Raw genomic sequence first — 18,112 nt, 5'->3', positions numbered from 1 at the left:
CATATTGAGGAAGAACAATTTGTTCTTTGTTTTAACATTCTTTATCTTCATGAGTTTAGCTTGGCTCCTAGCAACTTTTCCATGCCTCTAGATAAAAACATAAAGACTTTTTACCATTCCCTGTAGGCTTTCTGTTTTTCTGTATATTTTTTCCTGGTGTGGTTATTCCTTCAAATGTGTCAGGAGTTCCTTCCTAGAAGTGTTTTTCCCTTGTTTTGGATACAGAGTCTGAGATCTTAGACTTGAAGACTTTCCAGACTTCCTAAATATTTATGTCTCACTGCTCCTAGGTGTAGCTGATCTCTCTACTTCCCTTAATTTATTAAAGCTTGCCCTGTGGAATCAAGAATCTTAACAGCGTACTATTTTTTTTCATTCTTCTCCCAGTTCTTCTACTGAAATGAAACCAGATCTCTCCTTTAGCACTCACCACCGTGACAAAATGGTGAACCAGCTATCTCACCACCTGACAGTGCACAGTTTTCACTCCGCATCTTTCTCTGCAACATAGCTGAATGCAATTTCCAGTCCCACTGGTTTATATAATAAACAATTCAGATTTGCTCCTCAGTCCTCTTTTTTTAAAAGCTGGATGTCAAGTCATCAGGTCAGGCAAACCTTGGGTACAAATGTTTGCTGTTGTACTGGGATAGAGTTAATTTTCTTCATAGCAGCCTGTATGGTGTTGTGTTTTGGATTTGTGACCAAATCAATGTTGATAGCACTCCAGTGTTTTGGCTGTTGCTGACCAGTGCTTGCATAGCACTTTCTCACTCTGTCCCCCAGTGAGTAGGTTGAGGATGGGCAAGAGGCTGGGAGAGGACACAACTGAGACAGTTGAGCCGAGCTGACTAAAGAGATAACCCATACCGTATGCTGTCATGCTCAGCAATACAGACTGGGAATTTGGTCTTTGCTCACAGACTGCCTGGGCATTGGTCTGCTTGGGAAAGGTGGTGAGTGATTGATTTTGCATCACGTGTGGTGGGTTTTTTGTTTGTTTCCCCCCCAACCCCCTTTTTCTCTTCACTTACTAAACTGTTTTTATCTCGACCCATGAGTTTTCTCACTTTTGCTCTTCCTATTCCTTCCCCCATCCCACTGGGGGTAGTGAGCGAGAGGCTGTGTGGATGCTTAGCTGCTGGCCAGAGTCAACCCACTACAGCTGTTTACTTAGGAGAGGTGAGAGCCTAACATTTACAAGAAACTTTCTATGTCTCGTGAGTTCAGAAATATGCCAGTACTGTGAACAACATACTGCTACAATAAGTTTCAAGAGTTTTATTTTAAACAGATATAATAAAAACACCACTGATGGGATTATACTGTGATTGTCCTTTACCACAGTATTCTATTACCATAGCACCTACTTGGTATATTTCTGGGACAGATATATAAAATGAAACTGCCTCTGTATCCTTAGATTGTAACAGAATAGCTCGAGACATTTTTAAACATATCGGATGTTGAAGTTTGACTGGGAGGAAGAAGTCTCCTGTGCTCCAAAACCTCTGTGGATGTCTTATATTACCCCCTGTTAGAACAGTGCACCACAATAGTTCGGTGCAACTGGAAAGAAATCTTGAACTTAACCACTTCTTGGCAGTGTTAAGAAAGTGCAGCCAAGCTGAATTACCTCCCAGGCCCAAGCAGCGCGAGGTGCTCCCTAAATCGCCCCTGGGCTAGTCTAACGTTTCTACTGAAGTGGCTGGGTTGATGGGAACCTGAATCCTAGCATGCTGTGGCTGGACTTTGTGCAGCTGGAGAAAGCTCGCATGTAACAACTGCTGGGAACAGTTTTTGCTTACATAGGATGTGCTCCCAGCCACTGCTTTAACTCCAGTGACCTATTCTCCCACACTGAAAACTAGCAAAGAACTTGGCAAGTAAGGAAAAAAACCCCCAGGTTTCTGAATTTTGGTTGGCAAGCATGAGAGCTCAGTAGCTACTGAGAGTATAAGAACCTCAGGGCAGGAGACCAGTTGCGACTGCTGAAGTACATAGTGCTTTTCTGCAAATATCATAGTGTCTAGGACAAGTGTTCTCTGCAGAGAAATTTGTCCTGATGATATCTACACCCGCTCACAAACACTTCCTTTTGTTTCTCTGTCTGACATAGGACCGCCAGACGATGAGTATTTAGTGGTGCTTGTGCTTCAATTAGAAGTGCTGGTCTCAGAAGTTAACAAAGCAGTTCCTAACATCCTCACTGAATCAATCCTTTTCTCTTGCAACTCCCATCCACTGTCAGGTAAGTTCAGCAGATGAGAAAAGCGTGCCTGTTTTCAGCAGAGAGAGCATTTCTTCAAAGCACTTCTTTCTGCATGTTGATCTGTTACATGTATGCCCAGCTAACCCTGTTTTAAAAGAACATTCTTAACCTTTGACTGGGATTTTGAGGACAACAGCAGCCTCTGCTGTTTTGACAGACTGTCTTTGTTCAAGTGGCTTTTTGGAACTTGCATTTGGTATATTAACCATCGATGTGCTTGCTCTCATTTGTTTAATTCATACTGTGCATAAGTCAGCCTGGCTAGCACATTATGCATCCCTTTGTATGCTACAGGGCATTGTATTAGCATGATGGTTAGTAGCTCAGCCAAGATTTATCAAATAATAATTTGAAGTTGCAACATCTGGGTTTGGGAGCAACGTGCTCTCTACCCAACTACTGATGTAACTCACACATATCAGAAATGAAGCAGAAGGATAAGACATTTTCATTCTCTGTGACCATTGAACTGCAGTAGGTTTCCCCCCCTCCAGCTAGCATTAACCATATGAGGCTTTCACACACAACCATCCTGTTTATGTTATAATTTCTACTCACATCAGGCAGAAATAGGATTCCCAAAACACAATATAGCAATAAACACTGGTTAAATAATGTAAAAAATGACTGACCAGGCATGCAATATGCTTCTTGCCTCTGTATAAATCCTATGTGGATGTGGATGATTTGATTTACTTTCCATATCAAAAGCAATATCTTTCCTAAGGCAATATTAGAATAGTTTTTAATGATAACAGACTGTGTAGTGATGACTTTTTTATATAAATTTAATGATTTTTACCTTAGGCCCTCCTGTTTGAAAACCTATATGAAATCAAATGGATGCTAGCTAAATACCACCCTCCCGATCCCAACTATAGATGAGTGTGATTTTGAAAAGATACTGTCTTAATTGGACTGATTGCATCTGCTGAATGTAGTGGTGACAAGTTTAAGGAAGAATAACATTTAAGGATTATTGCCTTAAATTAACAATCCACAACTTTGTAGGCTCAATTGCAGTTTATCTTGTTAAAGATAGTCAAAGTTAGTATTCAGATATCCTTCTTACATTTTCCAGGGTCTCTTGGCCTTATTAATTCAAATCTTACTTTCAATGTATGCATGTAGCCAAGATAATTATTAGAAGGAGAGATCAAAGCAAGCATATTATAGTCCTATTCCATTTTCTGCTGATGTGAGTGATCTGCCTCTTCTTTGATGTTGTATGCTTCTACAGTGAAAGTACAGAGGATAAAAATACTACACCATGTAATCTGGCATTTATCCCATGAGAGCAGAATTCCAAATTGTGACACATGTCAAGAAGTTAAAAAAAAAAACTTAAAAGAGCCCTATGCTTTATACAGTGACATACTCTGCATTTAAACACCATCAAACATCATTTTCCATTACAAATTTAGTCCACTATATAAAATTCAAAGAATTTCTGTAACTTTAGTCAAAGAAAATGACAGCAATACTTATAAAATAGCTACTATATTTACTAGTAGTTACACCAGGACTGCAACTTAGCTTTATTTAAACCAAATTCTTCTCTTTTTTTTATCCTTAAAAAGGCAAAGCGAAGACAAAATTAACATCTTTGCGCAAGCACAGATGCATCTTCTGTACAATTTGGTTTCATCTCCAACAGCCTGTTTATTCAAACTGGGTTTTGTCATCCTTTGGAAAACATCTGTGATTCCAGGTGCTGAACCCAGTACTGACACAGGCTCATAGGATTTTTCCTCAGTGTGAGGAAGCAGGATTTGTCCTTTATTATTGTATATTTAAGAGGTAATTGCCCCACATTTCTTGTCAGTATTCTGTCATATTGACACATATATTGGAAGCTGAACTCATCATATTCCTGCCTTTGTAACATAACACTTGATTATTTCAGATTGTAAAGAGCAGAAAGAATGTCAGTTACAACAGTATAACATTTGGCCTTCTTGGGTTTACTGGAAAATGTCAGAAGACTTTGGACAGTTTGAAAATTTTTCCTTCACTATTGAAATCAGTGAGAATTTTGTTATTACCTCCAGTGACTATTTAGATTTAAGACAGTAATGCCTATTTCATTATGTCTAGAGGATGAAGCAGGCCAAATGAGAGCTTCCCATCTTCCCTTTTCTTCATGCTTAACACTGTAATTAATTCCAAACAGATTCCTTATGAAGTTTGGAGAATGTCCTTAATTTTCTTTTAACTATTTATCCACATTTTCTCACATATGAGTTCTATGGGGAGCAGAAACAAAACTGTCAAAATTCAGGAAAAAAGAAAAAGCTGTTCACAAAAGACAAGTGGAATCCGGAAGATGCAGAAATATCACCAAATGCCCTAATTCCTATTTAACCTTTGCAATGGAGATGTTTGTGTACTTTAGATAAACTAAAGAAGCTAGTATATGGAAACTCAACCCCAGATTACTCCTCTTGCAGTTGTTGCTAAGAGTGTCCTAATCCCTTCACTTTATCCTTCACAAAAGGTCTGTTTCATTTCTGTTGCTTTCTAGCAATGCTTCTGGGTTTTGGTGGACTTACTTTTCCCCCTAGAAAATGAGGAAATAGTCTTTCATGTTGCTTTTAGCTACGTAGAGCTTTTGCTATAGACTGAGGGCCAAAATCCCAGCCCTGTAAAGCTGACCTACATTGGCAGTTCAGGATTTCCCTAAACAAGACATTCAAAGGCAAATATTACTAGATTTATGGTCTGGGATCCTCTTAAGCTCGAAGTCACACCTAGGTAGACATGAGTGTAAGAAACATTCCCTTTCATCTATGTCTGCCTTGAAGATTACCCCAGATTCTATCAGACTGTCATCTGGCACAGGGATACATGCTCCTGCCACATCCAGGCTTGATTACTGCAAATCATAGCACTTAGGAATGAAGTTTGCTGAAGAAAAAAAAAAGCTCAAGGTGGTTTAGAGTGCATCTGCTAGTCTGTTCAGCAATATGGGCCATATTGTTCTCTCTGCACAGTGCTCCCACTGAATTTGGAATCCAGATGTGCTTCTGAAGAGTTTGTTGTGATTTGCTATTAGAATGATTGTCAGGTGGAAAGTAAGCTTTCTCCAAAATCAAAACTCTCCCTGCCATGATTTCAGTTCTCCATCTAATTTCAGTTTTCTCTCAGAAATTAATTTTCAGCTCCTCCATGTGTTAGTAAGGTGCCAGTCTGGCTACTGCAGCTGTGGCTCCTAGGTTCTGTGTTCCTTAAAAGTCTGATGCATAGAAAGCTGCTGAGACTTAGGTTGTTGTTCCATGCAGTACTCGATAATTTGCCTGGAGGGAAGAGGACAGAGTGCTCTAGACATCACAAGAGTATTCAGAAACATTTAGAAATATTTTGGAAAAACTAACAGTGAAAACTTCTTGGAAATACATTCCAGAATTTTTCCTCCCAGAGAAGTATAAAAGCACTAAGTTATAAGCTGATTCATAAGTATTATTTTTTTTCCTGAAAATTTAGAGCTTCCCATGCAACAGGTATTCAAATTTCTCACTTGTTCTGTCTGTGATTCTGCAAACTTCTTGTGAATTCAGACATAACTGTCCCAGGAATTTGCAGAGTGAAGGTTCCCAGGGCACAGAGCAAGGAGCACAGGCAGCACTTGTGTTTAGCTGCTGTGAAAGGCTCAGCGGGGCTCTTTGCTCCCTCCCTGTCTTGAGTGAGGAGAAACCAGCCAAGCAAAAGTCAGAAGTTCTTGGCTGTAATTCCCAGACTATTTTCAAAAGGGTGATGTTATACTGTATTTTTCCTTTCATCTACAAAGAATGTCTTGCATTCATGCGTGCAGCTGTTCCAGCAGTCCACCTTGTATAAAATCATGCACTGCTGCATGAGGAGATGCCTTCTCTAAATAGTGAACAGAGTGAAAAAGAAATGATGAAAATGCATTTGTTTGTACCTCTTCAAATTTCCCCTTGGACAGAGAGGTGAATTTGTGTCACCAATGTGGTAAGAAGAGGCTTTTTCTTTTTACTGAAGTACTGACTTTATACTCAGAGCCAAAGCATGACAGTACTCTCACATTGCGGTATTCCTGCAGCAAGTGAAAGGTACTTATAAATGTTGGAAACCTACAAGTGAGTAGCTTGCTTTGCTATGAAAAGAACTGGATTAATGAGAAATAAGCATGTTAAATGTGGTAGATAGTTATTTGGGAAACACTTTTGTCGTGGTTTAGCTTTAGTTGGCAATTAAACACCCCACAGCTGCTCGGTCACCCTCCCCCCCGGTGGGATGGGGGAGAGAATCAGAAGAGCAAAAGTAAGAAAACTTGTGGGTTTAGACAAAGACAGTTTAATAATTGGAGAAAAATATATTAATAATAATAATAATAAATTGTAATGAAAAGGAAAACAACAAGAAAGCGAGATAGGAACGAAACCCAGAAAAAACACCAAGTGATACCGCTCACCGCCCACTGACCGATGCTGAGCCAGTCCCTGAGCAGTGATTCAGGACTCACATATAAATTCCCCCAGTTTCTATACTGAGCATGACGTCATATGGTATGGAATAGCCCTTTGGCCAGTTTAGATCAGCTGTCCTGGCTGTGCCCCCTCCCAGCTTCTTGTGCCCCTGGCAGAGCAGGGGAAGCTGAAAAGTCCTTGACCAGTGTAAGCACTACTTAGCAACAACTAAAACATCAGTGTGTTATCAACTTTATTCTCATACTAAATCCAAAACACAGCACTATACCAGCTACTAGGAAGAAAACTCTATCCCAGCCGAAACCAGGACAACTTCGTCTCAAGAAACCTGAGAGGAAAGAAGGGCATGTAATGAAAGTAATGGACTGAGTAGCATTTAAACGATTAGTTGCCTAGTTAAGTTGTCCAGTTAAGGAGAAACGCCTCCAAAATCCCTGTTTTATTGGAGAGTATCTGTACAGATTATAACCTCACCTCGGGTGAACCCTGCCCTCTGGCACGCACCCGAATTCCGTTGTCCTGTCAAGGCACATAGCTCATGATGAGTCGGTGGTGTTATATACATGCCTCTGAATGGCCGAAATGAGGCCACAGTACCCATGTGCAGAGTGTTGCACTTGCAGGGTATAACTGGATAACCACTGCTAATTATTACATCTAAAATTCCGAACTGCTCAGATATTTAGAGGACCCTTGATGTTCTTCCCATTTCTGTTATTGTGGGCTATGGCCAGGTGGCAGGAGGTGGGGTGCGCACAGGAATAAACTTTACTATAAAAATATGTACTCCTTACTTTTTCTGAGTAAACGCCACAGATACCTACATAAATGGTGCATAAAGCTTTCATGAATCAGGCCTCAGGCTAGACATTTAAGTGGTCCCTACTGTATTCACATACAAACGGTTGCACAGTATATTAAGAGCTGCAATAATAGAAAAATAGGTATAAAATATTAGCATGATTTTACTTTTATTTTTATAGCTTCTTGTCTTGCTTGACTTAATTATTTGGAAATAACGAGAAAGTCAGTAAAATATTACAAGCATGGATAGACTGGAGGGGTACTGGGCCAAAACTGGGAGGCATTTTAAACTTCCTATATTCATTGATTATCCGGGAAGAAACCCTAAGAGAGAAAATGTCTGGGTCCAGGTTATACTGAATACATTTCACATGCAATCCTCCTAGTTATCAATTAATTCAACTTACTTCCTCATCAATTTTTTTCCCCCATAGTACTGATGGTTTTATGACCTAGACCCAGGCGATACCCTTAGGCAGTCCATCTGATAATTGACACATTTTCTAACACAGCATAGTGATGCCCAAGTCAGTGCTTTCAGGCCGTGACTTCAGCTTATTGGAGACTGCAGCAGGGACTCCTTTTATCCCTCATACATCAGAATACACTGATAGCTCTCCCAAGCAAGGACGAGGCAGATCTCTCCCTCAGGAAAATGTATGCAAACACCTCCGGAACATTGTACTGGTTGCTAGGCATCACACTGGTGACATCTTTATGATAAACATGGTATGCAGAAGAAGGCCTAATAAAAGAATAACAAATTATTACATCCAGAGGGCAATTTTACAAGATTAACTGGTGTAATAAATTACTGCTGTAGTCAGAGTACTGTGTTACCTTTTAAGGTATTTCACAGCAGAGTCTAAATGAACCAGCCTATAAAAACAGCGAATGTCTCACAGAAAATAATAAACCCGTTCTTACATTTTTTTAATACTCGTCATGATACCTATGTGTGGTATTTGGCTTGCTGCACGGTAGCTTCAGCAAGCACTTGCTGTAAAATAAGGCTATACATGCAATTCATACCAAGATGTCTCTGTTCATCATTATTTTTTCCCTGCTGCTGGACGTTCAGTACCACTGCAATCTACATAATATCAATTTGAACAAAAGCCTGTAGCATTTTATTTATAAAACTATTTTCATACATAAAACATTACAAAGAAAATGCCAGTAGCCAAATACCTTTCATACTAATTATCAAATATTTTGATATTTTTTTCTTTCTGCATGTTTTTTTAAATAAAAAAAAAATCACCTCTCACACTCTCCCTCTCTCCCTCCTTTTCTCTCCCCCATTCTGACTTGCTTTCTCTCTTTTCTTCTTTAATTGTCTGAATATTTCATATTTGTCCATTACTAATTTTGGCTTTTTAATTTTAAGGTTTCATGTTTTACATTTAGAATATTATAGCCCTTTTGTTCTAAAGACAGCTTTGTGGGGAAAAAGGATCCCTCATTTGAACCCTACTTGACAGAAGACCCTGTGTATTGTTATGTACTACTTTTATACTAATACAGAAGTGAATTTGCATTTGCATTTCAGTTGTTCAATGAATGACACATGTGTTTTCCTGTGGTTATTTCAGTCAAAATCCCAAGATTTCCCACAACCCATAAAAGGCAGAGCCTACATCTGGAGTTCAAAGGCCATGGATGTACTACAATTTATCATAAACTCTCCTATGTTACTCTAACATAATACATTAATGGGATAACATAGCTTCATATTTGTAAGCTACAGCCTATTTGCAGCTGGCTATGAGGTCATATTCTTGCAGTTCCACCAATTTGATATAAAATGCTTCCATAACTGAAGCCACCAATCTCTCCACTTGCAAAAAGACATGCTCTAGATGGGCTATTTGCCCTGGTTTTAGTCAGGGGTGCTTCTGAGCATTGGTCTGCTCTGGTCCTCTTCCAGATTCGCATGTGTGCATTGCCCTTCCCTCTCCTATGCTAAGGGTGTGGTGTATGGGATTGCGGTCTGACATAAACCAGCACCTCCCAAAAGCCCTTTCACACAGCTGGTCAAAATTACTTTTTCACTCCCTGTAGGGAACGAAAATTTCCAATAGGAATCTCAGTTCCGTGAGCTTCCTTGGTAGCTTAATCTAAAAGATGGCTTTACATGTATACAGAGTAGCATTTTACTGGGATGGTCAAACAAGATTGCAGCACTGTAAGTGGCAAACACAGAAGAAAATGCAGAAATATTTGCAAAAGTGCCAAAAGGGTACATCTACTCAGGCAGTTATGTGGGTCCTCAGTCTGTATGCAAGTTAACAACTCATTTTCAAGATTCCCCCTTATCCACCTGCGTAAGTGAAACAGAAATACATGTGTTTTTATTGGTGGGTTACCTGAGTTCACACAAAAAAATCTGTGGCAGTTCTGCATGCTGAACACAGATCTCCCTAATCTTCAGCAAAAAGTGTGAAGCAATGTCACAGTGGAGGGAATAATGGGTGGTGGAAGATGAAAAAAACCCAAACCAACAGACAGAGGGGCTGAGTGTGGTATACATCTTTCAAGGCACTGCTAAGAGGTGACACTCGGGCATCATCATCATCATCCACAGGAATCAAGTGGAAGGTTCAAAGCAGGCTCTTTTCCTTTAGCAAAAAAACCTATGCTCCCAATGGGTGGAGGCCATGGAGGAAGGCCAGGAGACAGTGTGCTGGAGACAACGAGATGACACATAAAGGCTGAAATGAGAGACTGAGCTGTGGGAAGAGACCAGTCAGGGCAGTGGTGGGGGAGGGAGAGAGGGGGGAGCATGAAGGGCAGAAGACACGTGATCCAGAAAAGACCTTGAAGTGTAGGGATTAATTTGAACCCATGAACTTCATCAGACAATATTCTTCAGTTTACCGATAGCTGAATGTATATATCTATTCAGTCTGGTCAGAAGGTTATCAGTTGAATATATGTTATTTGTAGAAAAATGCTGAGAAAATGCAAATCACTGGTAGGTGAGTTAGAACTCAACACAGTTTTAAAGACAGAAAATAAAAGTTTTTCTGAATGCTAGCAGCTTCTGTTTTAATAAAATATAAGCAGGGATGCGGTCTTCCTACATCAAACCAAAATTTCATTAAAATAATTAAAAATAATTTAAAAGCAAATGAATTATACAAATCCAAATAGAAATACATATTTTTTCAGAATTATCTAAAATTATTGCACTGCTTCCTACTTCTTTGCAGATTTGTAGTATTCAAGATTTTGATTTCATGTTTCAGTTCAGGACCAGGCAGTTTTTGAAAACTAAAGAGCTCTTGAAAGATGAGAAGGATCATCAGTACTTATTTTTTTTATTAATTCAGTTCAAGACCCAATGCCTTTCTGTATTAAAAATAAGTGGTACTTACAGCAAATAAATTTCACCAGATTTTTTCACAGTGTGTTCTAATAAGACATGGGTGTTACAAAAAGTTTACTTGCACCCAGTTAGATGTAATAACAACTTATATACCTAGAGAAGTGTTCAGTGTCCAAATGCAGAAATACTTGCACTCAGAATTCAATACTGCTAAGATCATTTGTTAAAGTAGCCAAATAAGTAAAACTCTAACAAACTTCTCTATAAGAAACATTAAATAATTTATCATTCTTTAAACATTGCCCTCACTCTTCAAATCCAAACTATAATTTAAGAAGTAATAGTTCTTTGGCTACAATTATTTCAGGGTATTCAGTGTGAATACCTAATACTTAATTGAGCAACAAAAGAGTGCTAGATGCTTTTTCATAGGTTTTATTGGATTTACTTATTGAAAAAGGGAGCACTGAATAAGCCACTGTCAGGAAGAGAAAAGCAGCTGGATGGAGCAGCAAAATGTGTTGTGCATGCGGATGTGGTAAATGCAACTTTTTGCTAAATACACAGTACTTGGAACCTAGTTCTAAAGAGTTATTTGCACAAGACCTTTATCTGAATGATATGAGGGGGACGATATTCTTCATAATCAACAGCCATTCAAGGGAAAATTGCACTTGGGATGAAAAGGTAGCTCATCAGCAGCTCGCTTATCAACTCCACAGGCAGATCCTTGCATGCAGAAACTTCTGTATCAATGAACCCACACAAGATGTTTGGGAAGAAGCCAGTCCCTAACCCAGAGTAGATGCCTGTACTGGTAAAACATAACCTATTCAATCAAATGCACTCTGCAATTAAACACCATGCAAATAAGAAAGATGGTCAAAACCAACTTGTGATGAGGTAAGTGGAAGCATTGGGTCAACATTGTTTCAGGGTTTTAATTTTCTATTGTTTATACATTTATTATTGTATCTTTATGAAAAAGAAATAGTCAGTAACTTCGGACTGCAATGTTCTATTGGAAAGAAGTCATATCGGCTATTTAGAATTTTCTTGCTGGGCATTATAAAAAAGAGAATAGAAGATCCAGCCAAGTGTCACTACAGCAGAAACCTCAAAATAAAGCAGTAATTATTTGTGGCCAATGGTATCAAAAGATGCACACAGGTGATACAGATACATTATAAATTGATCAAGCTAGACAGTCACAATGGCTCCTGGTGTCCTTATAATATATAAATTTTAGATATCTTACCTTCATTTTGTGTTTGGAGAAGTCATCTGAATGTTAGTAAACCATACATTATCAGGTCCATATCTATAACAGAAAACAGAAGAGTAAATAAAAGTTCTCAGGGCACGAATAGATAACATCAAAATCTTCATAGCATATGTAACCACAGAGCAGCTAGAGTTATATATAACCAGTTATTAATATAAGATACTGGCTTTCTGAAAACACATTTAATCACAAGTCACTTGAGCCTGCTTTCCTGAGGGGGAGGTTAACACTCCTCAATATTGTACAAATAGATCCATTTTGCAGATGCAATGTCATAGTAGCTGAAGTTCCCAAAAATTTATACAGAAACTCGTTTAAAAAAAAAAGAATGTAGATCCGCCACTTCGAAAATCTTCCTACTCCCATTAAGCCTACTCACATCTGATCACTCTCATCTGAGATACAAGTCATTGTTTTGAAATGAAAAATTGTATGATGCCATAGATTGAGAAAATCCAAGTTAATGGGACTATTTGTAACTTTTGACTACTGCTATAATTTTGAGATTTTTAAAATGCTGAAATCAGAAAGAATTTTCTGCTACCTACGCTCCAGCTATCTCACCTATCACTTAATTTCTTGCAGAATCTTATGTATCTGCTGTGGGAGGAAAAGAGCCTGAGCACAGATGTCATGTTGTCAGCAGCAGAAAAAAATAATCCAGTTATAATGTACTCCTGGAGCACTGCTGGGAAAAATAATTGCTGGCCCCCTTCGCCAGAGTAGTCTAGAACCTCACTACTTGTATTCAGCCCTTCAGGGTAAACCCAAATCACTTTCCCACTAATCTCACAACAGTAAGGAAAGTCACTGAGCTGAGCACGAATAAAGAATATTTAAACAATTGTTATTTCTTGCCTGAAATACAAAAGTGGGTTTTTTTCCAGAACTGAATCAGAAATCAGATTGGAGTGCCTGGACTGGGAAGTTTGTACAAGACTAATGCCAGTCCAAAACAAATTCAAGCAATCAGGATAGCCTTTCCAAAGTTACTTAGTTTTATTTGAAAACAACTGTTACAACCCCCCTCTCACAGGTGCAAGCAAACTGTTCACCTTGCCTCCAGAAGGAAAGTTTGTCCTGGCCAACAGAGGTAATGAGGAGACATCTCTTCCTCAGAGGCTGCTGTGGCACCAGCCTGTCCATGGAGGCTAGCGGAGATGTGCCTTGTTACCTTGTGCCTCTCGGGCCACCCTCAGGTCACCCTTAGAGAATCCAGGGTTCTGGTTTTTTAAGGTTGCAGATTTTTCAGGAGGAGTGGTTAGAAATGAAAGGAAAAAAATCTCAGCATATCTAGCACTCAGGTTAACTCTGTTTGTTTCATTTTTTTACAGTTCAATGGACATGCTGGCAGATACTTTAAAACAAAGTCTTGCTATTAACACACCCTGTTTTTACAGGCGCTGTTCTGGGAGGAATGTGCAAACCCAGGGGATCACTACAAATCCATCTTTGAAGGTCATCCAGATTCAAACATTCACCTTCAATTAATATTCACTAACCTGAAGAAAAAACAGTTCTTCCCACTTAGCTGTTATTTGCCATTTACCACTTTGGAGAGAATAATGTACACTGGGCAAAAAGTTATTGTATGCACATGGAGATATTTGTGGTCAGAGTCAGACCTAAACTGTAGAAACCTAGATGTGGTATCTGCCTGTGAGATATGCATCTGAGTTTGCCATAGAAGCAATGGAGATCTAGTCAATACAGTTAAAGAGATCTGGAGAGTCATTCAGATGTGTAATTGCAAATGCCTATTTTATTTCTGAATAGTTCTTCAAGTCCTACTGGTTAGCTAGACCTCTTTTGATTTTAATGAGAGCTTATAAATCTAGGTCATATATAGGTAACAACCTTTAGGCACTTGTGAGTTCAATCCCTTCACTTAAGTACACTGTATACCTAAGTACAGGCATATAGTGCTATCCCCGCCATGTCGGGATGTTGTAGGCGGCTTCTAAGTGCTGTTCCAGAATGGTGCAAGCCTCCTGTAGGAGATCTAAAAGTGGGATTCACCATCTGATTGTAGATATCTCAATTTACGGTTTCCAGCTACTTGCCTAAACACAGGTCTCTGGTGCCATTTAATATATTCAGGAGTATTTGAGATATTTCCATGAGACTTATACAGCACTATGTTGGATATTAAAATTTCCATTTTTGGATGAATCCTTAAAATAAGTCACTCTTCCTTTGTGGGCCACAACACTCGTTCCCACTCAGAACCCAGAGACTCTAACACATGTATATTATATTCCATGCACACAGCTTAATGATAATGTTTTACACCGTAACATAACTGAGATTAATGAGTGCCCGTTAGAGCTGGCTTTCAGCTGTGATGGGCTGTGACCGTGACCGGTCACTGTGTTTCAGGCCTCTGGAGACAACCAACAGCCCTGCCTGTCCCTGCCCAGACTCCCTGGGGCCTCCCCCATCCCTGCCCATGGCCCAGGACCCCATTTCAGACCAGCCTAGGGTCCTCAGTCCTGTCCCCGGCTCATCCTGAACTGCTTCCTGGACTTCTCTGATTGACCCTGGACCTGGCTCATGCCTCTGGCTGGCTGGTCAGTGGCCCAATGATGTTCTGCACTGATGATGAATCTGAACAGACTGATTTTGCCACCTAGCTCTGTCATTTGAAACACGGACAGTCAGTTCCCAGCTGAAACTGAGATTACTCTGTTTCCCCCACTCTGAAACTGAGATCAGCATCAGACCAGCTGAATCCTTCAGCCTGGTGTAAGGGACAAGTAAGGGGTGGGATGCTCAGGTTAGATGAGGACTATGCTTCACTAGCTCCTTACCACCAAAAAGTAAATAATTTAACTGTCTAATAAGAATTGACGGCCTCTTCCACTGTAACCCTTATTTTAAAAATTACATTTTGTCTGTTTCTTTTAGTCTGTTTTAGCAATCAAGGACGACAAGCCCCATACAAAATATTCAAATAATTCTGTGGTGCTATTTATTATTTTTTATCCTTCTCACATGTACTTTTGTCCTGGATGTTTTATATCTTTTTATCATAATTGGGCATTGCACACCATTAGTGTGCAGTGTTATCTGTATGTTACTGCTGTATTTTGGGAGACGTCTGAGCATGACATTTTACCTGGCAGTTGTATGAGATAGCCAAGGCAAAAAATTTCTAGGGTTTGTTTTTTTTTTTTCTTTTGGGTTAGACATTTGCAAACAGTTTTTCAAAGCCTGATTAAAACATTCCATTTTCCAACTGGCCTGAGGGTAATGCATGGATGAGTGTATCTATGCTTAATGCTTCTTCCTCTAGAAATTCTGCATATTCCCACAGATATGAAAGGAAGTCTGTCGTCAGAGTCTAATTTCCAGATTTCCATTGTGAGTAAAAATTTTTAACAAGAACTAGATTACAGTTGTGGAAGCAACACAGCAAATAAAGTTTGCTTCAGGCTATTTGCTAATTAATTACTGTGAGAATGTAAGAGCAGTTTACTAGAGCCATTTTGAAAGGGTCAAGGATGTCTGTAGTCACCTAGTAGGAAAGAAGGATCAGGCAGCAGAATTTAATGCAAATAAATTACACAGTTACACACAGTTATACTTATTTTAAGAAATGGCTAGAAAGTACTACAGAATTTTACCGACTTCTCAGTTTGTGGCTACGTTATGGTGGTGGCATTAGAACTCAAAACCTTGTGTGATTTTGACAGTATCACAATCAGTTTGTTCAGGTTCATCAAAATAGGGAACTGGTAAAAGGAGTTGGAGAGGATTCAGAAGAACATTTTTCCTTTACTGGTTCACTTAAAACATTCTGCAAGAAGTAGGTTGGTTTGAAAGTTAGGTGGCTCGTTTTCCCTCTGTGCAGTTGGCTGGCTGGCTGTCTGGTGGGCATGTCTTACCTCCAGGAGCTGAGCTGGTCAGAAGCCCTGCTGGTGGCAGGTGCTCTTAGAGATGCCTGTTTCCTCAGTGTCAGCACTGGTCACTTCCCAGGCACCCATCTCTTTTACCAACCGCTAGACGGTTTTATAGAACTAGAAGACTAATACTGTGGGAGCAGTGCCTGCCATGGTCCCACCTTCATTACTCCTCGTGTTCTCAGCGTTTCCAGGCCCACATGTGACCACCAGGCATGCAGCAGACTCTGTGCTTCCAAGGTGAATTAGCAAAAGAAAAGATTGCCCTGAACTAGAAGAAAATATCTCTAAGAATTTAGAATATTTCCATGGACTTGCAATTCAATATCCTAACCAACTTTGATAGAAAGTACTGATGATTCCTATTCATCAGTAAAAAGATTGTGTTCATCCTCAATTAACCTGTTTGATAAAGAAAACAAAACATTGGCTTTACGGATTATTTTATGCATTGTAGAACCGGAGATATCTTCAGTTATCTTAGACAAAGTTCGTGGAAGGAACTGTCTCACATAGTTCTTAACACAATTTCAATGTTTATCATCAAATGCATACATTAGTTTTAGTTATTGGGAATTAGTTATCTTACAAGAACATGTATTATTGGTCTGAGACTAATAGGTCACAAGTAAAAATGTCCCACAGCACTTCCATAATAGCTGAAAGTTAGGAATAAACTTGAGAGGAAAAGACTTGATTGCAAAAGATCACAGGCGGGACCACAGAAGCCACAGCTACTTGTTTGGATACTAGTATGCGGCCTAGGAATGGAGTTTATGCTTCTGTTTGAGATCAGGCATCTTAAAATCATTTCATCCTGTTAAATTACCATATGGAAAAAAAGAAATCAGTTTCCAACCAACTTCGTGTGTACAATACAATGCAGAAATTCTCTTCAGAGTCTGCTGGTGTATTCTTAAGCACAATAAAACTATGCAGTAACAACAGACCCAAAAATAGCTTTGCAAAATCAGCAGCATCGTTCTCTAGGCAGCATTAAATAAAAGAATAAATCCAGAGCATCAGTGTAAAAGTGCCTCTGTCTTCCTGTTAGTGAATTTTATAAAGTATGTAATTGAAACAACGTGCCCAGAATGTTCTGCAAAATTTGTCCCATGCATCAAACAGTAAGAATATTCAAATGACATTATTAAAGGTCTTAACAAGTAACTTGACACAGAATAAGCTAACCTCTGACAAAAAGGGAAGCTGAAAAAGTGTTTTCTCTGTAAGCCAATCTCCCCAACCATTTTATAGTGTGCTTCTAGAATACCCCTTGGAGGCATCTACTACCGGCCATGTTGTGGAAATCAGGAATGGAATAAACGGACGACTGGTCTAATTCAGGATGATAACACCTGTGCTACACGGAAACCCTTTGATAAAAAAAGATTTTATATGTCACTGGCATTTAGTGTCCTCCTGTCTGTGGGAGTGTGTGATTGTCCCTCAAAATCATTTTATTCAGCTTGCGTAAGTTCAGATGCATAAAACTCTTTCTTTTTTCCTTGTTGGCAAGAATTTGAAACTCCTACTCTGGGAGCTACTGTGTTCTATGAAGCCATTCTTTTCCTGCTTTTGTAGCTCCTAGGACAGCTTTTTTCCCCAGACAAAGTCAAACATCTAAGTTTCTGTTGTACGGGAATCACTTCTTTTCTGATGCACCAGTGCCAGAGCACAGCCCAGTGTTGGACTCAGCACAGCCTGTCGCAACAGAGACAGAGGTTAAACAAGGAGGTTTATTCAGTTCTGTTGGGGAAGAAACACATCCATTAACAAGTTAGAGGTTTAAAGCAGTCAAAAGGCCCATTTCAAGAATAAGAGTGTCAGTTTTCACAATATTGAACTCGGCAGGTACACAAAGAGTGTCATGTGTCACCAGTGCAATACGATAGCCAAGTGCAGGGGTTGCTTCCTTCAAGTCTCCTAAAGTAGTTCAGGCTTCAGACCCTTTGAAAATATTGCAGATGCAGGAAGAATTGACACAACTGAACCAGCGTCTGGCGAACTGAGCGTAGTTCAGTAAAGTGAGGCTGTCCTCTAGGGAACAAGTGTCCCAGGGTGCGA

The 18,112-nt window shown here is 39.5% G+C and overlaps 1 long non-coding RNA gene across 1 annotated transcript; it reads left to right on the top strand.

Annotated features, from left to right (window-relative positions):
• Nucleotides 1–14: 14 nt before the first annotated feature.
• LOC142406222 (uncharacterized) lies at nt 15–17,170 on the top strand. Its single transcript, XR_012774501.1, has 3 exons — nt 15–2,251; nt 11,581–11,761; nt 13,544–17,170. It is a non-coding gene; the product is annotated as an uncharacterized LOC142406222 (long non-coding RNA).
• The last annotated feature ends 942 nt before the right edge of the window (nt 17,171–18,112 follow it).

The sequence above is a fragment of the Mycteria americana genome, chromosome 2 (assembly GCF_035582795.1).
Source record: "Mycteria americana isolate JAX WOST 10 ecotype Jacksonville Zoo and Gardens chromosome 2, USCA_MyAme_1.0, whole genome shotgun sequence".
In the NCBI taxonomy this organism is placed as follows: Eukaryota; Metazoa; Chordata; class Aves; order Ciconiiformes; family Ciconiidae; genus Mycteria; species Mycteria americana.
The sequence above is the reverse complement of the archived record's forward strand: the minus strand, read 5'-3'. Positions and strand labels throughout refer to the sequence as shown.